The 15,015-nt window shown below is 40.2% G+C and overlaps 1 pseudogene; it reads right to left on the bottom strand.

Annotated features, from left to right (window-relative positions):
• Window positions 1-13,629: 13,629 nt before the first annotated feature.
• LOC108350194 (40S ribosomal protein S6 pseudogene) lies at window positions 13,630-14,354 on the bottom strand (annotated as a pseudogene).
• Between the last annotated feature and the right edge of the window lie 661 nt (window positions 14,355-15,015).

Below are 15,015 nucleotides of genomic sequence, written 5' to 3'. Positions count from 1 at the left end.
TCTGAGAGCTCCCAGGAGTCAGCTCTTTCCTATGGAATTCCTCTCCCCTTCAGGGCCTTTAATTCTTACCACAACTCTTCCATAAGTGTACCTAACCTCTGTCCAACTGCATCTGTTTCAGTCCACTGCTGTTGGAGCCTCTCAGAGGACAGCTATGCCAGACTCTTGTCTGCAAGCATAACAGAGTATCATTAATAACGTCAGGGGTTGGTGCTTGTTTATGGGATGGGTTTCAAGTTGGTCAGGCCATTGATTGGCCTTTCCTTCAGTCTCTGTTCCATCCCTGCATTTCTTTCAGATGGGAAAAATTTAGGGTCAAAAGTTTTGTAGATGGGTTGACATCCTTATCCCTCCACTGGGATTCCTGACTGGCCAGAGTAGGTGGCCTCGTCAGGCTCCATATCTCCACTGTTACTGCATCTTGACTAAGGTTACCCTCATTGACTTCTGGAAGCCTCTCCTATCCTAGGTCTCTGGGACTTCCTAGAGATTCTCCCAGATTCCCTTGATCCTCCCCCCACCACTGCAGCTGCAGATTTCCATTCATTCTTCTGGCCCTCTGGGTCTTTCTCCTGTCTCTCCCCACACCAGATCCCTCCTCCTCATTTCCCTTCCTCTCCCACCCACTTCCCTCCCTCCCTCTACCTCCCATGACTATTTTGTTTCCCTTTCTAGGTGTGATTCAAGCATCCTTGCCTGAGCCTTCCTTCTTGATTAACTTCCTTGGGTTTGTGGGATGCACCATAGGTATTTTGCACTTTATGGCTAATATTCTCTTATCAGTGAGTACATATCATACCTGTCCTTTGGGGTCTAGGTTACCTCACTCAGGATGATATTTTCTATCCATTGTATCCATCTGCCTACAAAATTCATGATGTTGACAAAAGGTTTTTAGTACATTTTTGCCAACACAAATTAAAGATGCCTACTACCCTGCCTTCCTTTCACTTGATACAGGTAAAGGAAATTTCCCCCCCTTTTCTTTTTCTTCTCATTCCTCAGAGAAACTTACAAAAAGACTAGGTCACTGCAAATGACTGAGAATAAATGGATAAAGAAAAACAGGAGTGAGTATAACTTTAGAAAAGTTTGCCCACAGTGTATACAGCTTTTAGCAAAAAACTTAATTGACCCAAACTAATCCTTTCCAGTTTCTTCTCCCTTCAGATGCCCTTATCTTATGCCAATCCTCAGTGTTCTCATTGACAATCAAGTAAAATCCTGTTCCTAGGAAAGAGCAACCCAAGTCTTGATGATGGATGACTTACTATAGTCCTTTCTGGCCTTAAAAGGAATGAAACATCATCTGTCTTCTTGAGGCCAAGTTTTGTTCACAATTGGTTCATTGCTACTAAGTAGGCAAACATGAGAAAAGAATCTTGAAGTACAAAACTTGAGGTTGTGTCCAGCCTCTTAGAGTTTCTTGACACAATGGAGCCTTCACAGCCTAGTTGTGCTTGGCCCAAAAGTCACCAACAGTCACCAAAGACCAACCTGGGACAGTGATTCCAAGACTGTTGTTTCACACCAGTGACAATTAAAACATGGGCCCCACGGGCCTATGTTAAGAAGAAGTAAGTTGTATTAAGGAGAATTGCAGACAAGTGAGAAATTGAGGAAACATGAAAAAAATTTCCAAGAGTGGAAGAGATTTTCAGGAGAAGAAAAAGCTATCATTTGATCCTTGCCTAGAGCTTTTTAAAGGCTATGGGGAAACCTGGACAGAAGACTGCTGTGAATTGGTCATCTCTCTAGGCTATCATGGGCCAAGGAGGGCCCACATGTTCTATGCATGTCCTCCTGACCCAACTAAGGAGGTAAGTCATTGTCCATGTATCTCACAGCCACTTAGAGTTGCTCTAAGCCCACCTTTGCCCATCTGTAACTCAAGATTTGTTCATTGATGACCTTGACTGTTGGTCATTAGTCACTTGGCAAGTATTAATACCCATCAATACCATTCTTAAATGAAGCTAATTATATTATGCTCTTTCTTCATTCTTACTGCTCCCAAAAAATATCTGTAGTGTTATTGGTTATTTCCATGTCTCCAGGATGGTCTTAGGGTGTCCGGCATGGGAATGGCATTTTTACTTATAACTTAGCTGTTAAGAACAGGAATGTGTAACAAGCAATAGCACCCAGGGGCAAAGGTCTTTCAGGAAAGCTAGCCAGCTGGCCTGTTGACACTGTCCTTGGTCCTTGGAGCCTGTCTGTTTCTTATCTTGGTTCTCATAGCCAGCTGCATGCATTGCTCTGTCATCCTTAGAACCCTGGTTTCATTTTTCACACATAATACTCCCTTTTTAACTATCACATCCAGTCCCACCACAATATGTTAAAGCACAATATGTCTAGTTTTCAGTATGGTTTCTTTTCTCTTACTGCATACTGCAAGCTAGCCTCCTGCCCCAGATGAATAGCATTCAGACGGTTTTAGTCCTCTACAGAGACCAAAGAGGGCTGCAGCCCATGTTCCAGCACATTTGCCAGCATCTAGAAGGTATCTTACACATTCAAGCTCTACCATGTATCCACGGGTTTCTCTCAGCACCTCTGTCACACCAGAAACAGAAGATTTTCCTCGGAAAAATTCGATTAGGTGAGTTTGTGTAAACGGATGAAATAAAAGACATGTGAGAATGACTGAGAGTTGCTTCAAATCAAGAGTGATGAGATGTTGGATGTTAGCCCCAAGGAAATGTGATAAAAGAAATTGTTCCCATGTTCAGCTTCTCAAAATGGCTGTAAAATTGCACATCCTGCCTACTTACCAACGTGACCTGCAGTGCCCTGTGGCATACATGTGTGAAGAGTGATTGGCGGCTGTGAGCAACGGTGACAATGGTGGTGATGGCTGCAATAGAGTTCAAGTGCCCCACTTTCATTTTCACCTTAGATCAAAAGCAAGACTCTTGGAATGCCCTTACATCACCCCTCACGTTTTTAAAGGAGAGATTTTTGGCTATCAGATATTTTCTGCTTTGCAACGTAAGAATTTACAGGGTTTTTTTTTTAATTCTGCAAAAATCATTTCATAGAGAACAAAATATTTACATAAAAAGCTACAGAGGCAAAGCCCTTTAGAAATTGGTGACTAGATGACTAGTATGCACAAAATCAAAATAACACAAACTAGGATGCCACGTGATTTTTCCTGTCCTAGACCAGTGAAACAGTTATACTCAAGTCTGACTTAAGGAAGCAGTGAACACACTGGATTATACATCGAAGCAAAAGCATGAGCAACTTAGGTAGCTGCGTCATCAAAAAGCCTACCTCACAGTGAGACGACTCAGGAAGCTGAGTCACTCAGCTGTTTGCAGGCATCAGCATCACTGCAGAGTCTCTTTTTCTCTCATTATTAGTTACTGTTATGTAACACCAGGGAGTATGGTCTTAAATCTTGTAAATTTCTTGGTCAGCCTGAATTTTTTAAGTTTCTTCTGAGTCTCACCGGCCTTGTAGCTCTCCCTGCTCTGTCTGGGAGGAAACCTTCCCATCTGAAGGAAACTACAGTACAATAAAAGATGGAGGGGGTCTTGTCTCACGGTGCTTTGTCTGGGAGTTTACTTTTCCTTTCAGACCTTTTGCTTGTAAACTATAGCTTCACATTTTGGTTTGATGGGTTTTCTGTGTGTGTCCAAATGTGTATGCCTCTGCCTCTTTAAGTGTTTCTTGTACTCTGGCTTTGTCTATATTTTTCTTTTCTTTTCTTTTCTTTTCTTTTTTTTTGTTCATTTTTCCCTTGTCTTCTACTGTTGTGAAGAAACACCAAGATTATAATGAGTCTTATAAAGAAAGCATTTAATTGGGGCTGACTTACCACTTCAGAAGTTTAGTCCATTCTCATCATGGCAGGGAGTATGCTGGGAAGCAAGGCTGCACACAGCAAACATGGTGCTGGAGAAGTAGCTGAGGGGGTTACATCTGGATCCCCAGGCAGTAGGAGAAAGGACACACTGCACCCGGCTTGGGCTTTTGAAATCCCAAAGCAACCTCCAGTGACATAATTCCTCCAAAAAAGTCTTGCCCACAGGAGCAAGGCCATACCTCCTAATCCTTCCCAAGCAGTGCCATTCCCTGACAACTAAGCATTTAAATAGAAGAGCTTGTGGGGGCTGCTCTTATTCAAACCAACACAATTCTATTCTGGTTTGTTTGGTTCTATTATTATTTTTTAGATGCTTGTTTGTATTTTCATGAAAAAGAAGAGAAAGAAAAGGTGTGAATTTGTGTGAGTGGAAAGAGGGGAGGATCTAGAAGGACTTGGGGATGGGAAACCATAAATAAAATATATTGTATAAAAATCTATTTTCAATTAAAAATGTCATTTTAAACATTTTAGTAAAAAAAAAAAAGAATACAAAGAGAGCTGCATCTTAGGAAAATGGCATATATGGGACTGCACTGCTGAGATTAGGGGTGGGAAACTGTCAGGGAAATATGTTCCAGGCAAGAGCCAGCTGTGTGGGTCAACTTTCTGGTATTGCAACAAACACTTGGGACAATATATCTTACAAGGGGAAACGTTTTGGAACACAGCTTTGAAGTTTCAGCCTATGCTTGGTGGTTTCTATTTTGGGGGTTATGGTGAGCTGAACTCAGGTAGTACAAGAACGTAGAAGAAGAATGTAGAAAAAGAAGCTTCTCCCTGGTGGCATGCAGGAAGGAGAGGGAGGGCTATCTTGGCATGCTATAATCCCCTTTGACAGCATACTTCAATAACCTAAGAGCTCCAGTTAGGCCCGGCTCTTAAAGATCTTACCTTCTACCACCCCAAGCTGAGGATCAGTTCTGTAGCTCATGGGCTTCTATCTATGATTCTGGATCTAACATGTAGCATCATTCTAGCCTTGCTCCTTTTCTCCACAGAGGCACATTCGTCTTAACTGAATACTGCTTTCTTCACATGCTAGCAGGACCTACCACAAGTCCTAGGATGGCAAAAATGAAAACCAAATCTGATTCCTATTGTTTGTTTACTAATCATTAAACCACATTTTGCTTTCCATAGCATTATTAAATAAAATGTTTTTAGATATACAATGATAGAGGAATTTTAAAAAGACTCTAGATCTCTTAGGAGAGACCACATAATATACTATCATTTATATAATACAAGCAAAGGCAGCGTTGAGTGAACTGGGATCCTTTGACCAATACAGTGACATAGTCTTGGTGGTAACAACAGTGCGTTTAGCTGCTACATGCTCACTTGCAACTCAGAAAACTCATTTAGCCTTCTCAGTATACAGTTCTGTGTTGTAAACAAAAGAAAGCATTAAGTGATCCATAAAGCCATGAAAGAAGCCTGTTGTCCCTCTGCCTTCGGTTCATGTCATCTTCTGAAGCGCCACTTAGCAAGACCTCGTGACTAATCTCAACACTGTTTTTCCATAACTAAATTGAAGTTGAAAAGTTCTCAAGAAAAATGAAGAAGAGTAAGTGGGGTGGTGGAGAATAGAAACCTGTATGCCTCCTGATGGGGATGTCAAATAGTGCCCACAGGGAAAACACAGCTGTGGTTCCTCAAAAACCAAAACCTAAAGATGGGAAGAGCTAAAGCCTGGCCCAACAACTCTGTCTGAGTACACACTCAGTGAATTAAAAGTAGCACGTACCACGGTGCATATGGAAGTTGAAGGACAATCTATGAGACTTGGTTCTCTCCTTCTACTGTGTGAGTTCAAGAGCAGGAACTCATGTTGTCAGGCTTCCTGTCAAGTGAGTACTACTCCCCCCAAAATCACTACTTTTAACTGATTCTGTTGCTTGTTGTATTAAGTTTCACATGTAACAAAACTGTACACGTGCACATGCACAGTGTGCGTGCATGCAGACATACACATACATGTACACAGGTGATATAAGTGCAAAACCTGAGAAATCTGGAGAAACTCCATAGACTGTTCCATTGTTGCATTTTGATGTTTGATGGAGTCTTCAGGTTGTGAAAAGTATTGTCATCAGAAACCTGCAAAGGGCTACTGGGACTTTTTGTATATTTTTTATATTCTTTTATTAATATGAAACTATTTCAAATTAAGATCACTAGTGAAACATTTTTGTTTTGAAAATATAAATGCAGAATGTCTATCAGCAGAACATTAGGACATGTTCTGAAGGAGTTCCTCACTCAATAGTTTATTCTGTAGACATGTCTTATCATGCAGGCACGGTACCTGCTATCCCTGTATCCAGGAGGCAGAGGCAGAAGAACTGACATGAGTCTAAAGATCATCTAGACTACACCAAGACAAATCAGGGATGGATATTGAAAGTCCTCAAAACATAAATAAAAACAAGCAGACATGTCTCTTTTCTTACCCACTCTTAAGTCAGTGCTTTGTAAATTTAATTTTCCCATAGCTTATTTCCCAAACAAATAAATGCCTGTATAAAGAAATAAAATTATCAGGAGGCAACGTTTCCACCTCTAAAGACTGTCCACAGTTTGTGAAATGTAGCTACAGTGAAGTTGTAAAGCCCAATGAATGTTACAGTTGTCCCTCTCATACAAATAATACTATGGTATTATTTTGACAGTTGAAGGGAAATTAGCATCGGGATTAGAACTACCACAGACCACTCCACCAGCAGACATTTTTACTGACTAGGTTGGTGCCCTTTCAATACCGAAGTGATGAGCGATCATGCCAGACACTCTTATTAAGCCAGTCCGCATATTTATGAAGACCCTATAGCTTCATAAAGTGATATAGGGTAATGAAAGTTTATGAAGATCACTAGAAATGTCAGAATAGTACTCTAAAAGACCCAATAAAACATCATAATTCCAATTTAACTCCCAAACCATCTAAAATTAAAAAAACCAACATTCTTTTATTAGCTCTATCACATAATTAAATCAAATTTTCGAATACAGCGTCTGGTTTACCTAGGATTTAGTTGATTACCTGAAAACCTTGCTGTGGCCTTAGTACACACAATAAATTTACAGGATTCAGGTTTGATTTCATGAAAGTTGACTTCTACTCTCTTCAACTGTAAGTATAAAAGTTGATGGATAGTTAGACACAGAAAGAGAGCATGGTAACTAAGATAATAAACAATATCCCACAGCAATAAATCTTCAATAGCATTCTCAATAAATCTAAAATATTACATTTTCCTATTGCATTTTCACGCTAGATAATGAGCTGCCTCCTATTGCTTTTGTGAAGATGATTTATCAGCTTAGAATTTATATCTACAGTGATGACTATTACTGTTTGACCAAGGATTATAGTTAACCTTTTATGCATAATTTTAACTAAAAGCATCCAATATAATAATATAAGCCTTTAAAAGTAGGATTCTGTCAGTTACTTTAGATTTCTGGTTTTATTCCTCTAGATTGTTGCTGTCACCATGTTTCCTATGTTCCTGAATCTACTGGATACTGTGGATTCTTTCTTATGGTTAAGAAAGCATGAGAAAGATTGGAAAAGATAAATATTAAAAGTAATGCTATCTGGCTGGGAAGATAGCTCAATAGTTAAGAGCACGTTCTGCTTTTGGATAGGGTCCAAGTTTGGTTCTCAGCACCCAGTGGGTAACTTATAACCATACATTCTTAACTCCAATCCCAGAAACCCTGAGACCCTCTTCTGGTCTCCATGGGCACCGGGCACATATTTAGTACATATACATACATTCAGGCAAACATACACAGAAAGTAAAAGTCAATAAAGCAATACTATAATCTGAACCACTGCAGCATAGGTAGTTATTAAAATAATTTCTCCTAAAAATCAAAGAAAAATGTTACCAAAGTTGATTTATTTCCCCCTTAGAGGACCCACAAACAAGCATGAAAGTTCCCCTGAAGAAACCCTTAATGGAATGACTATCTCTGCCCAGACCAATCTGAGAGGATCACTGCTAAGGATCTTTCCAATCTTTCTATGTGCAGACAGCAAAAAACCGTTCTTGCTTATGATTCAAACTGTCACAGCTAATACCATTTTACTCAGTAACTAAAACCTAAGAGAAAAACAACAGGTTCTAAACCCAGTCTAAGGCACATTTGGTACTAGAATTATGCTTTTTATTTTAGGGACAAATTTAAGTGATTTTTGAGAGGGCTCGACTGATAATTCCCATTAGACACTTCTTCTTCGTAGCAAGCTTTCTTCAGCAAATCCACTCTCCAGCCCGTCTGTTGCCTCAGCTGGGTTTCATTCTTAGTTTGTTCGTTTGTTTTTTTGCTAAGAACAGGTTTTACTTTTTTCAATCATTCAAAATTAAAAAAATAACACTTAGATTTATAAAATAGGTCTTTGTACTTAAATTCGATTTAAAGCAATTAGGCCTTTTGACTCCATTATATCTTTCTCAAATAAATATTAAAACACTTTTATAATTCTACAGATAGAATTTCATCATCTACACATCCTAGACAGAGAAGCCAACGCATGTAGAAACTGATTTCATAAAATAAATCATTAATAAGTGATTTAAAATAAAAGCTTAATTTATAGTTTTCAACATTTACAGAGACATAAATGCTCAACTTGCAAACATAGAGTTAAATAAAGTTCATTCTGATTTAAATGAAGTGCCTGTAAAGTACAGAAGTCCACGGCAAACATCGTTTATCTCTCCTGTAACCTTCAGTTTGATAACCCCATTGGGTATTGTTTGTTACTAAGTGCAGTATACTCTTACACTTATCTTTAAATAATTCAAAGTGTGAAACCTTTTAAAAGACACCTTTATAATGACTTTAATTGATTCCAAAGCCAATTATGCCTTATTTTTAGTCTCTCACAGAGCTAGATTCATAAAACTCGTCTTTTTTGTGCAACTTAGCCATTTGCGTGAATCCTCTCTGACTGTTGAGACTGTGTAAGTATAGCCCATAAGGGAAGTGTGGACCTGGAGCCTCAGGGGAGCTCACACTTACAGGCAACATATAAAAACACCAACAGAGATGTGTTTACTAAGAAATTCCCCAGAGATAGCAAGCAAGTGACTTTTTTCAGTAAAGTCATGATGATGGGACAATTTTCTAACTGGTGAACAAAAATGCACCATGGGAAAGATAACTTATCTTTCACTCCCTACAAATATTAACAAGAAATTAGCAGTGACCCTATAGAAATCAAAATCTATACAATATTTAACCAATCAAAAATTAAATTAAAATTTTTAATAGGTCGAAATTAGGGGCCTTAATACCAGAAGTAAAATATGCAATGGATATAATGAAAAAGAGTAACTCTAGTTTTAAAAAGTCTTTTTCAATGTAAAGGAAAAAAGTGAAGACTGTAAGTGATCAACACCCCTGAAACCTCCCCCCACATACACATACACATACACATACACATACACATAAACATACACATACACATTATTTCAAAGTACCTTGAAAATATTCAACATCCTATTTAAAGAGTGTTTGCAATTTATAGTGAAGAGTCAAAAACTCAATGTGGATGACAGTTCATTTGGAAGGAACATGCAAATACATAAGGAAGGAAAGGCATGGCTGGCATTTAGACCTGATCTTTCACTCCTGAGACTATACCCTAGTTGTAGAAGACACAGAGGTTATTGACTCAGCCCCAACACAACTCTTTTCTCCAGAGCCATCATCTGGCCAGATGCAGCCTCCTTCACACCTCTGATCAGGGAAAAAAAAGTCAGTTCACTAAATGAATCTTCTACTTTCCCTTCTTACTGCATCAAACAGCAAAGCGGGAGCTGTAACTATAGAAGCCCATTTTCTAGATGTAGAAGAGAAACCAAAAACATTCTAAAGACACCGATCTTGAATCAGTGAACTGTCAAATGAATGCCAATACCAAGCACATAATCCCCAAGCTCGCTACGGATGGGAAACAAATTCTGCTTGTTTTAGCCACCTAATGATCCACAAAAGGATGTATGCAATGCTGTCAGGAAAACTAGTTTTGGTGCATAAAGCTCAAACAGATCAATCTGAAGATCGTCTATGTGTTAGATGTGATTGTGTTCGTGACCCACATTGTTTTATAGTTTTCCCTCTATTCTCCCAGTGTCATGACAATTTGCTTTTCTTCTCTGTTCCTTGACTTTAAGTTCAGTAATAGGGCTTTTCTGAGTCAACGGAATGTCACTGAGCATAACAAAGTAGTAGGAAAATGATTTCTACAAATTTACTAGTCCTCTATGAGTATAAATAGGCTAGCCTGTAGGACCTATGGTGTGTGACAAAAGTCAGATAGAGCTAATTCTTCCCAGTTTGACTGATGTGAAACTATTCTGGACCTTCTGTCAACTTGAGAGCTCATCCAAGATCAGAAGAGTTGCCTTTCTGGCCCAGAGTTAACACAAGCACAAAGGTTGTTTCTGTTCTCACCTTTGCTTAACATGACCTCTGAAACAAGTTTTTTTATATATATTAGTAACATGCCCAGGATGGAGTGAGTAATGACTAGAAATGGAAGAATGGATGGAGGGCACTGTGTGTTAGCATAGAAAGACCAGAGAGTACTGTTTCCTAACCATCTCTTCTAGGCCCCAATACATCAGAATTATCTGCTAAGAGTAAAGAAAGTGAAGACATCACAACAACCAGAGAATCCTAAAAATAGGATAAACAAGAGGAAGATAAGTGTGGACAGCTACAAAGGGTTCTGAATTGTGATGGAATTGGTACCATCTGTCCCACACGAGAGAGAAGCTATGCTTGGGGAAAATGTTGAGAAGTGACTTGAAGTGACAGCACATAGGAACCCATACAAAAATAATAGCCTCATTGTTAGCATGATGATTGCTATTTCTGAAGAGCTTCATTCCTTTTTAATGTATTTAGGGTTCAGCCTAGATTCAGTTGGACATGGAATAATGAAGTAAAATATAAACCAAAAATGCCCAGATGAGAAAAAAATTAAGTTATCTTCATCCATTCGATTTACAATTATAACTCTAATTAGAACATCTTAACACTCCATTACTTGATGTGGATTCTTTTCCTAATTCTATTTTCACTACCATAATAGTTTCAACCCCAAACTGCATTAAAAGATTCTATAGTTGTAAATTCTTTAGTATCACTTTGGGAATAAAATAATCAAAAGAATGGATCTAACTAGAAAAATATACATAAGAGATGACATTTTGGGTCAAAATTATAGTTTAAGTTCCTCAGACATGTGCAACTATATTGTCTACAAAAGTGCACAAGAGTTTTTAATTTTAGCATACTGGGGAAGAAATTGATGGAAAATGATTTAGGTACTATTTTAACCTTGACAATCATGAAATCCAAAACTCTTTACCTTTGCAGAAATAAGGTTAAAAGGGACTGAGATCTGTGTTCTCTTTGACACCACCAGGGAAACCATGACTTGAGTCAACAAGATAAATTTATGTGTGCTCATGTAGATCTGTAGTCTCAGAAAATGATGCTTTTGTATTGACAAAACAATCTCTTAATGGAGACTTCTAATGCAGCCGAATTCCTGACTGCCCCACCCAGTTCTCATTGCTGCATAGACTGAAATACTATAAGTCATTGCAGGAAGTTTACAGAGTCCTCGAAGTCCATTCCAAGGCCTTGTTGAGTTTTAGATGTTGAGTTTAAAGGTTTAAAGACAGCAACACATCCTGAGCCAGACAAGCTATAAAGACTTTCGCCTAACAAGGCCGTGTCAACCTAACCTAGAGTAACAGTTGGGTGTCCTTGCGTTGAAAATGTAATTTCACCTAAAAATTTAAGATACAGTCAGTATCTGAGGAAAATGAAGAAACTACAGAAAAAATAATGAAGACTGGAGGCAGCAGTTGCCTAGGTTAAAAATGATTTAAAGATGGGGCTGGTCAAGAGAAGCATTTATACTATGCACAAAACCACAATCTTGCCTCCAACTACTTATCCAATCTGATCTTTCACCCTGCATCTGGCAAACAGTGGTCAGGTGGACACTGGGAGAGCCTGCATGTATGGGTTTTACTCTCTGTATCAAAGAGTAGAGTAAAGTTAAGATGACTCCTATCTGGGAAATGCAGAGAGTCAGAGAAGTAAAGTGATTCTGGGGAGATTGAGAAGACCATTCTTTAGAACTGGCTGCACTCCCAGAAGTTGTGAGAGGGAAGGACATGAAAGGGAGGTGAGCAGACACAAGTATGGGCCTCTGTGAGATTAGCACCGGTCGGGATCAGTAACCAAGACAAAAACATAAAACTGAAGGTAGAGTTCACCAATCCTAAAGCAACATGATGTCCCAAGGACCCAGTTAAATTGACCAACAGCTCTTCTTCTTGCCAGTGATGTGAATAGGAATTAGAAACTAGTCAGGTAGAGCTGGGGCCCCAAAGCAGCAGTTCTGAGAATGACCTTGCTGGAGCCCAGGAATACTTGATGAGTGTTTTGACTCCTGGTGCTTCCTTATCTCTTACCTTTGTCTGAAAGTTACCTATACAAAAGAACAGGGCCAAAACTGAGAGGTGTCACCTGGGCATCTCATAGATGAGCCAGTCACACACTGACCATCTCACACACACTCCCCCGAGGCCCATCTCAGTTTGTACCATAGCTCCTTTTTTTTTTTTTTTTTTTTTTCCGGAGCTGGGGACCGAACCCAGGGCCTTGCGCTTCCTAGGCAAGCGCTCTACCACTGAGCTAAATCCCCAACCCCCATAGCTCCTTTTAAAAGCTTCCAAACAAGCAGCTTATTTCCAGACCTGCCCCTGCCTATACAAGAGCTCTGCCAAACCCCACCCCTTTCTCTTCCTCCCACATATGAATCTATAATAATCTTTTCCCTCTGTGAGTTTTAGAACCCAGAGAACAAACCATTGTTTTAAGTGTGAGTGACAAGAACCAGAAAGCCACAGGCACAAGACTGCATTGATTACTGTTCTCTAAGATCCTAGTCTCCACCCCACCCCCACCCTTAGGTTAAACTCAGGAAGAACAGAGAAATCTCCATAAAACTCAAAGACACCCTCAATTTCTCCTATTACAAAGGCCACTCGAAGTGAGGAATTCCTAGTATTGGGGATCACAGAGGAAGCTGCGGGGAGTTTTTTGGAAGGCCCACCTGAGTTGCCTGGTTTACTGGGGAGCCTTGCTCACAACTCTTAGTGCCATTAATAAAAGAATTTAAGAAGAGACTCGGGAGAAATCTCAAGGGCAATTTTACCAGAGTTTCAAAGAAGAACTCCAGGGCAGACAAGCAGTTAAATCTCAGCAGACGCCATAGGAAAAAAAGAAGTAAAAAGAAAGCCATGCTTTCTGAGATACTCAGGGAGCTCACCAAGCAACCGCACCGGGGTGGGGGTGGGGGTTAAGCAGCAGCATGGTAAGGGGGTGGAGCTTCCGAGGAATAGTGAGGAAACCCTGCCAAGAAAAGCAAGTTTAGGAAAGATTTAAAAGCAACAATAACAATAAGGGCGGCAGCAGCAACAACTACAACAAGCTATCTGGCTGTACTGCATAAGCAACTAACTGTATGGAGAACAGCGATCCTGGGAAGGAAGGTACATTGTCTTGTCTCTTTGGCAAGGTTTAAGGTGAATCAGCCTTCCTCTTAGCCAGGGGACTGACCAACCCAAGTGGAATAGTTTGTTGTTTGTTTTTTGTTTTTTGTTTTTCAAGGTCTGATCATTTCTTTGTTACTCATAAACTTGTTTTTAAGTGGACCCAGACTTAGAAGTAGAAACGCTCATTGAAGACAGCCAGTTTGTTGGCAAACTGTTCCCAGAGCCTCCCCTGCCCCTTGGCTTCTTCAGTTCTCTTGACCCAGGGTTTAGCATCTCTGCAACCTCCTTCTTGTTCTTCTTAGTGCACTTTTTTTCTTCAGAACAACATGTTGGCATTTGTGTTGCAGGACTCATGGAGTAACAGGACTCTGAATCTTGGGTACTTCGGTCCTGGGTGTCTTCCCTTCTTTGTCATGGGCTTGCTGACAACATACTGGTGAACATAGTCTTTCTGATTCTGCTAGCTCCTTTGAGACCCAACCCACTGAGACACAGTAGTATCTGTCAGTCCACGAATGCCCTTTCCTCCATTTTGTACAATAAACAAGTTACGAACCCTCAGACTGGCATCCACAATGTATCTGTGAACAGATTTGTGCTTCCTCTCTCCTGTTCCCCTTGGTCTATAATAAGAATGCCCCTTACTCAACAGCAGGCACACTCTGCCACGGGTCAAGACATCTTGCTTCTTGGAAAACCTTGTTTGTCCTTCGCACCACTGATTCGAACCGGGTAACCATTCCATTCTTCACTCTCAGCATCAGCAGCTACTTCTGTGGCTGTGGCTTCTTATAGAAGGTTTGGAGCTTGAGTTCATCATCCATTTCAGTGAGTTTCTGACAGGTGGTGGCTAGGAGGGAGAAGCTCAGCTTCATCTTGATGTGGCTGACCTCCTAGGAGGTGCTACAAAATAAGAACTCAACACGATTAACTCTTAGGAGAGGAGAAAATGGAGCCTCTCTACCCACAGGAAGAAATAACTTTCCTTAAAAGACCTAAACTGAGCCTTGGCTTTGATGCCAGATTAAGATATCCCCTCAGAAGAAATGATCCTAAATTAATTTGGGAAATGGGTTGACGTTGGTAGGTGTGTAAATCTAGAGATCTACCTCCAAAGCTATTCGCTGGAAAGAGGCAGCATGGAGACTAGAGTCCCATCCTCACAGGCAGCTTCTAAACAGACGCTCATCTTGAAAGAGTTAGGAAGCCATAGCTCTCCCTTGCCATTCCTGGCTAGGAGACCAAGGATGAGCTTAGAACTGCTGCTTTGGGTCTCTGTCCAGTTTTTATCTCCTGGTCTCACCTCTAGACTAAGCCAGAACCATCTACCTGAGCCAGCCCACAACAGGGCACAAGCAGGAACTTCATCACACCCCCTTCACACTCAGCTCTCTTCTCTATTGTCTCTTGTCCAGCAAATCTACCAAGGAGCAGTGAGTTGAAGGGCAGAGGTGGGGGGCTGAAAACAGAATTTAAAATCAAGTGCTTTCTACTGTAAGGGACATGGAGGAAAACAATAAATCAGGTTGACTACAC

Source organism: Rattus norvegicus, chromosome 2 (assembly GCF_036323735.1).
Source record: "Rattus norvegicus strain BN/NHsdMcwi chromosome 2, GRCr8, whole genome shotgun sequence".
Lineage (NCBI taxonomy): Eukaryota > Metazoa > Chordata > Mammalia > Rodentia > Muridae > Rattus > Rattus norvegicus.
The sequence above is the reverse complement of the archived record's forward strand: the minus strand, read 5'-3'. Positions and strand labels throughout refer to the sequence as shown.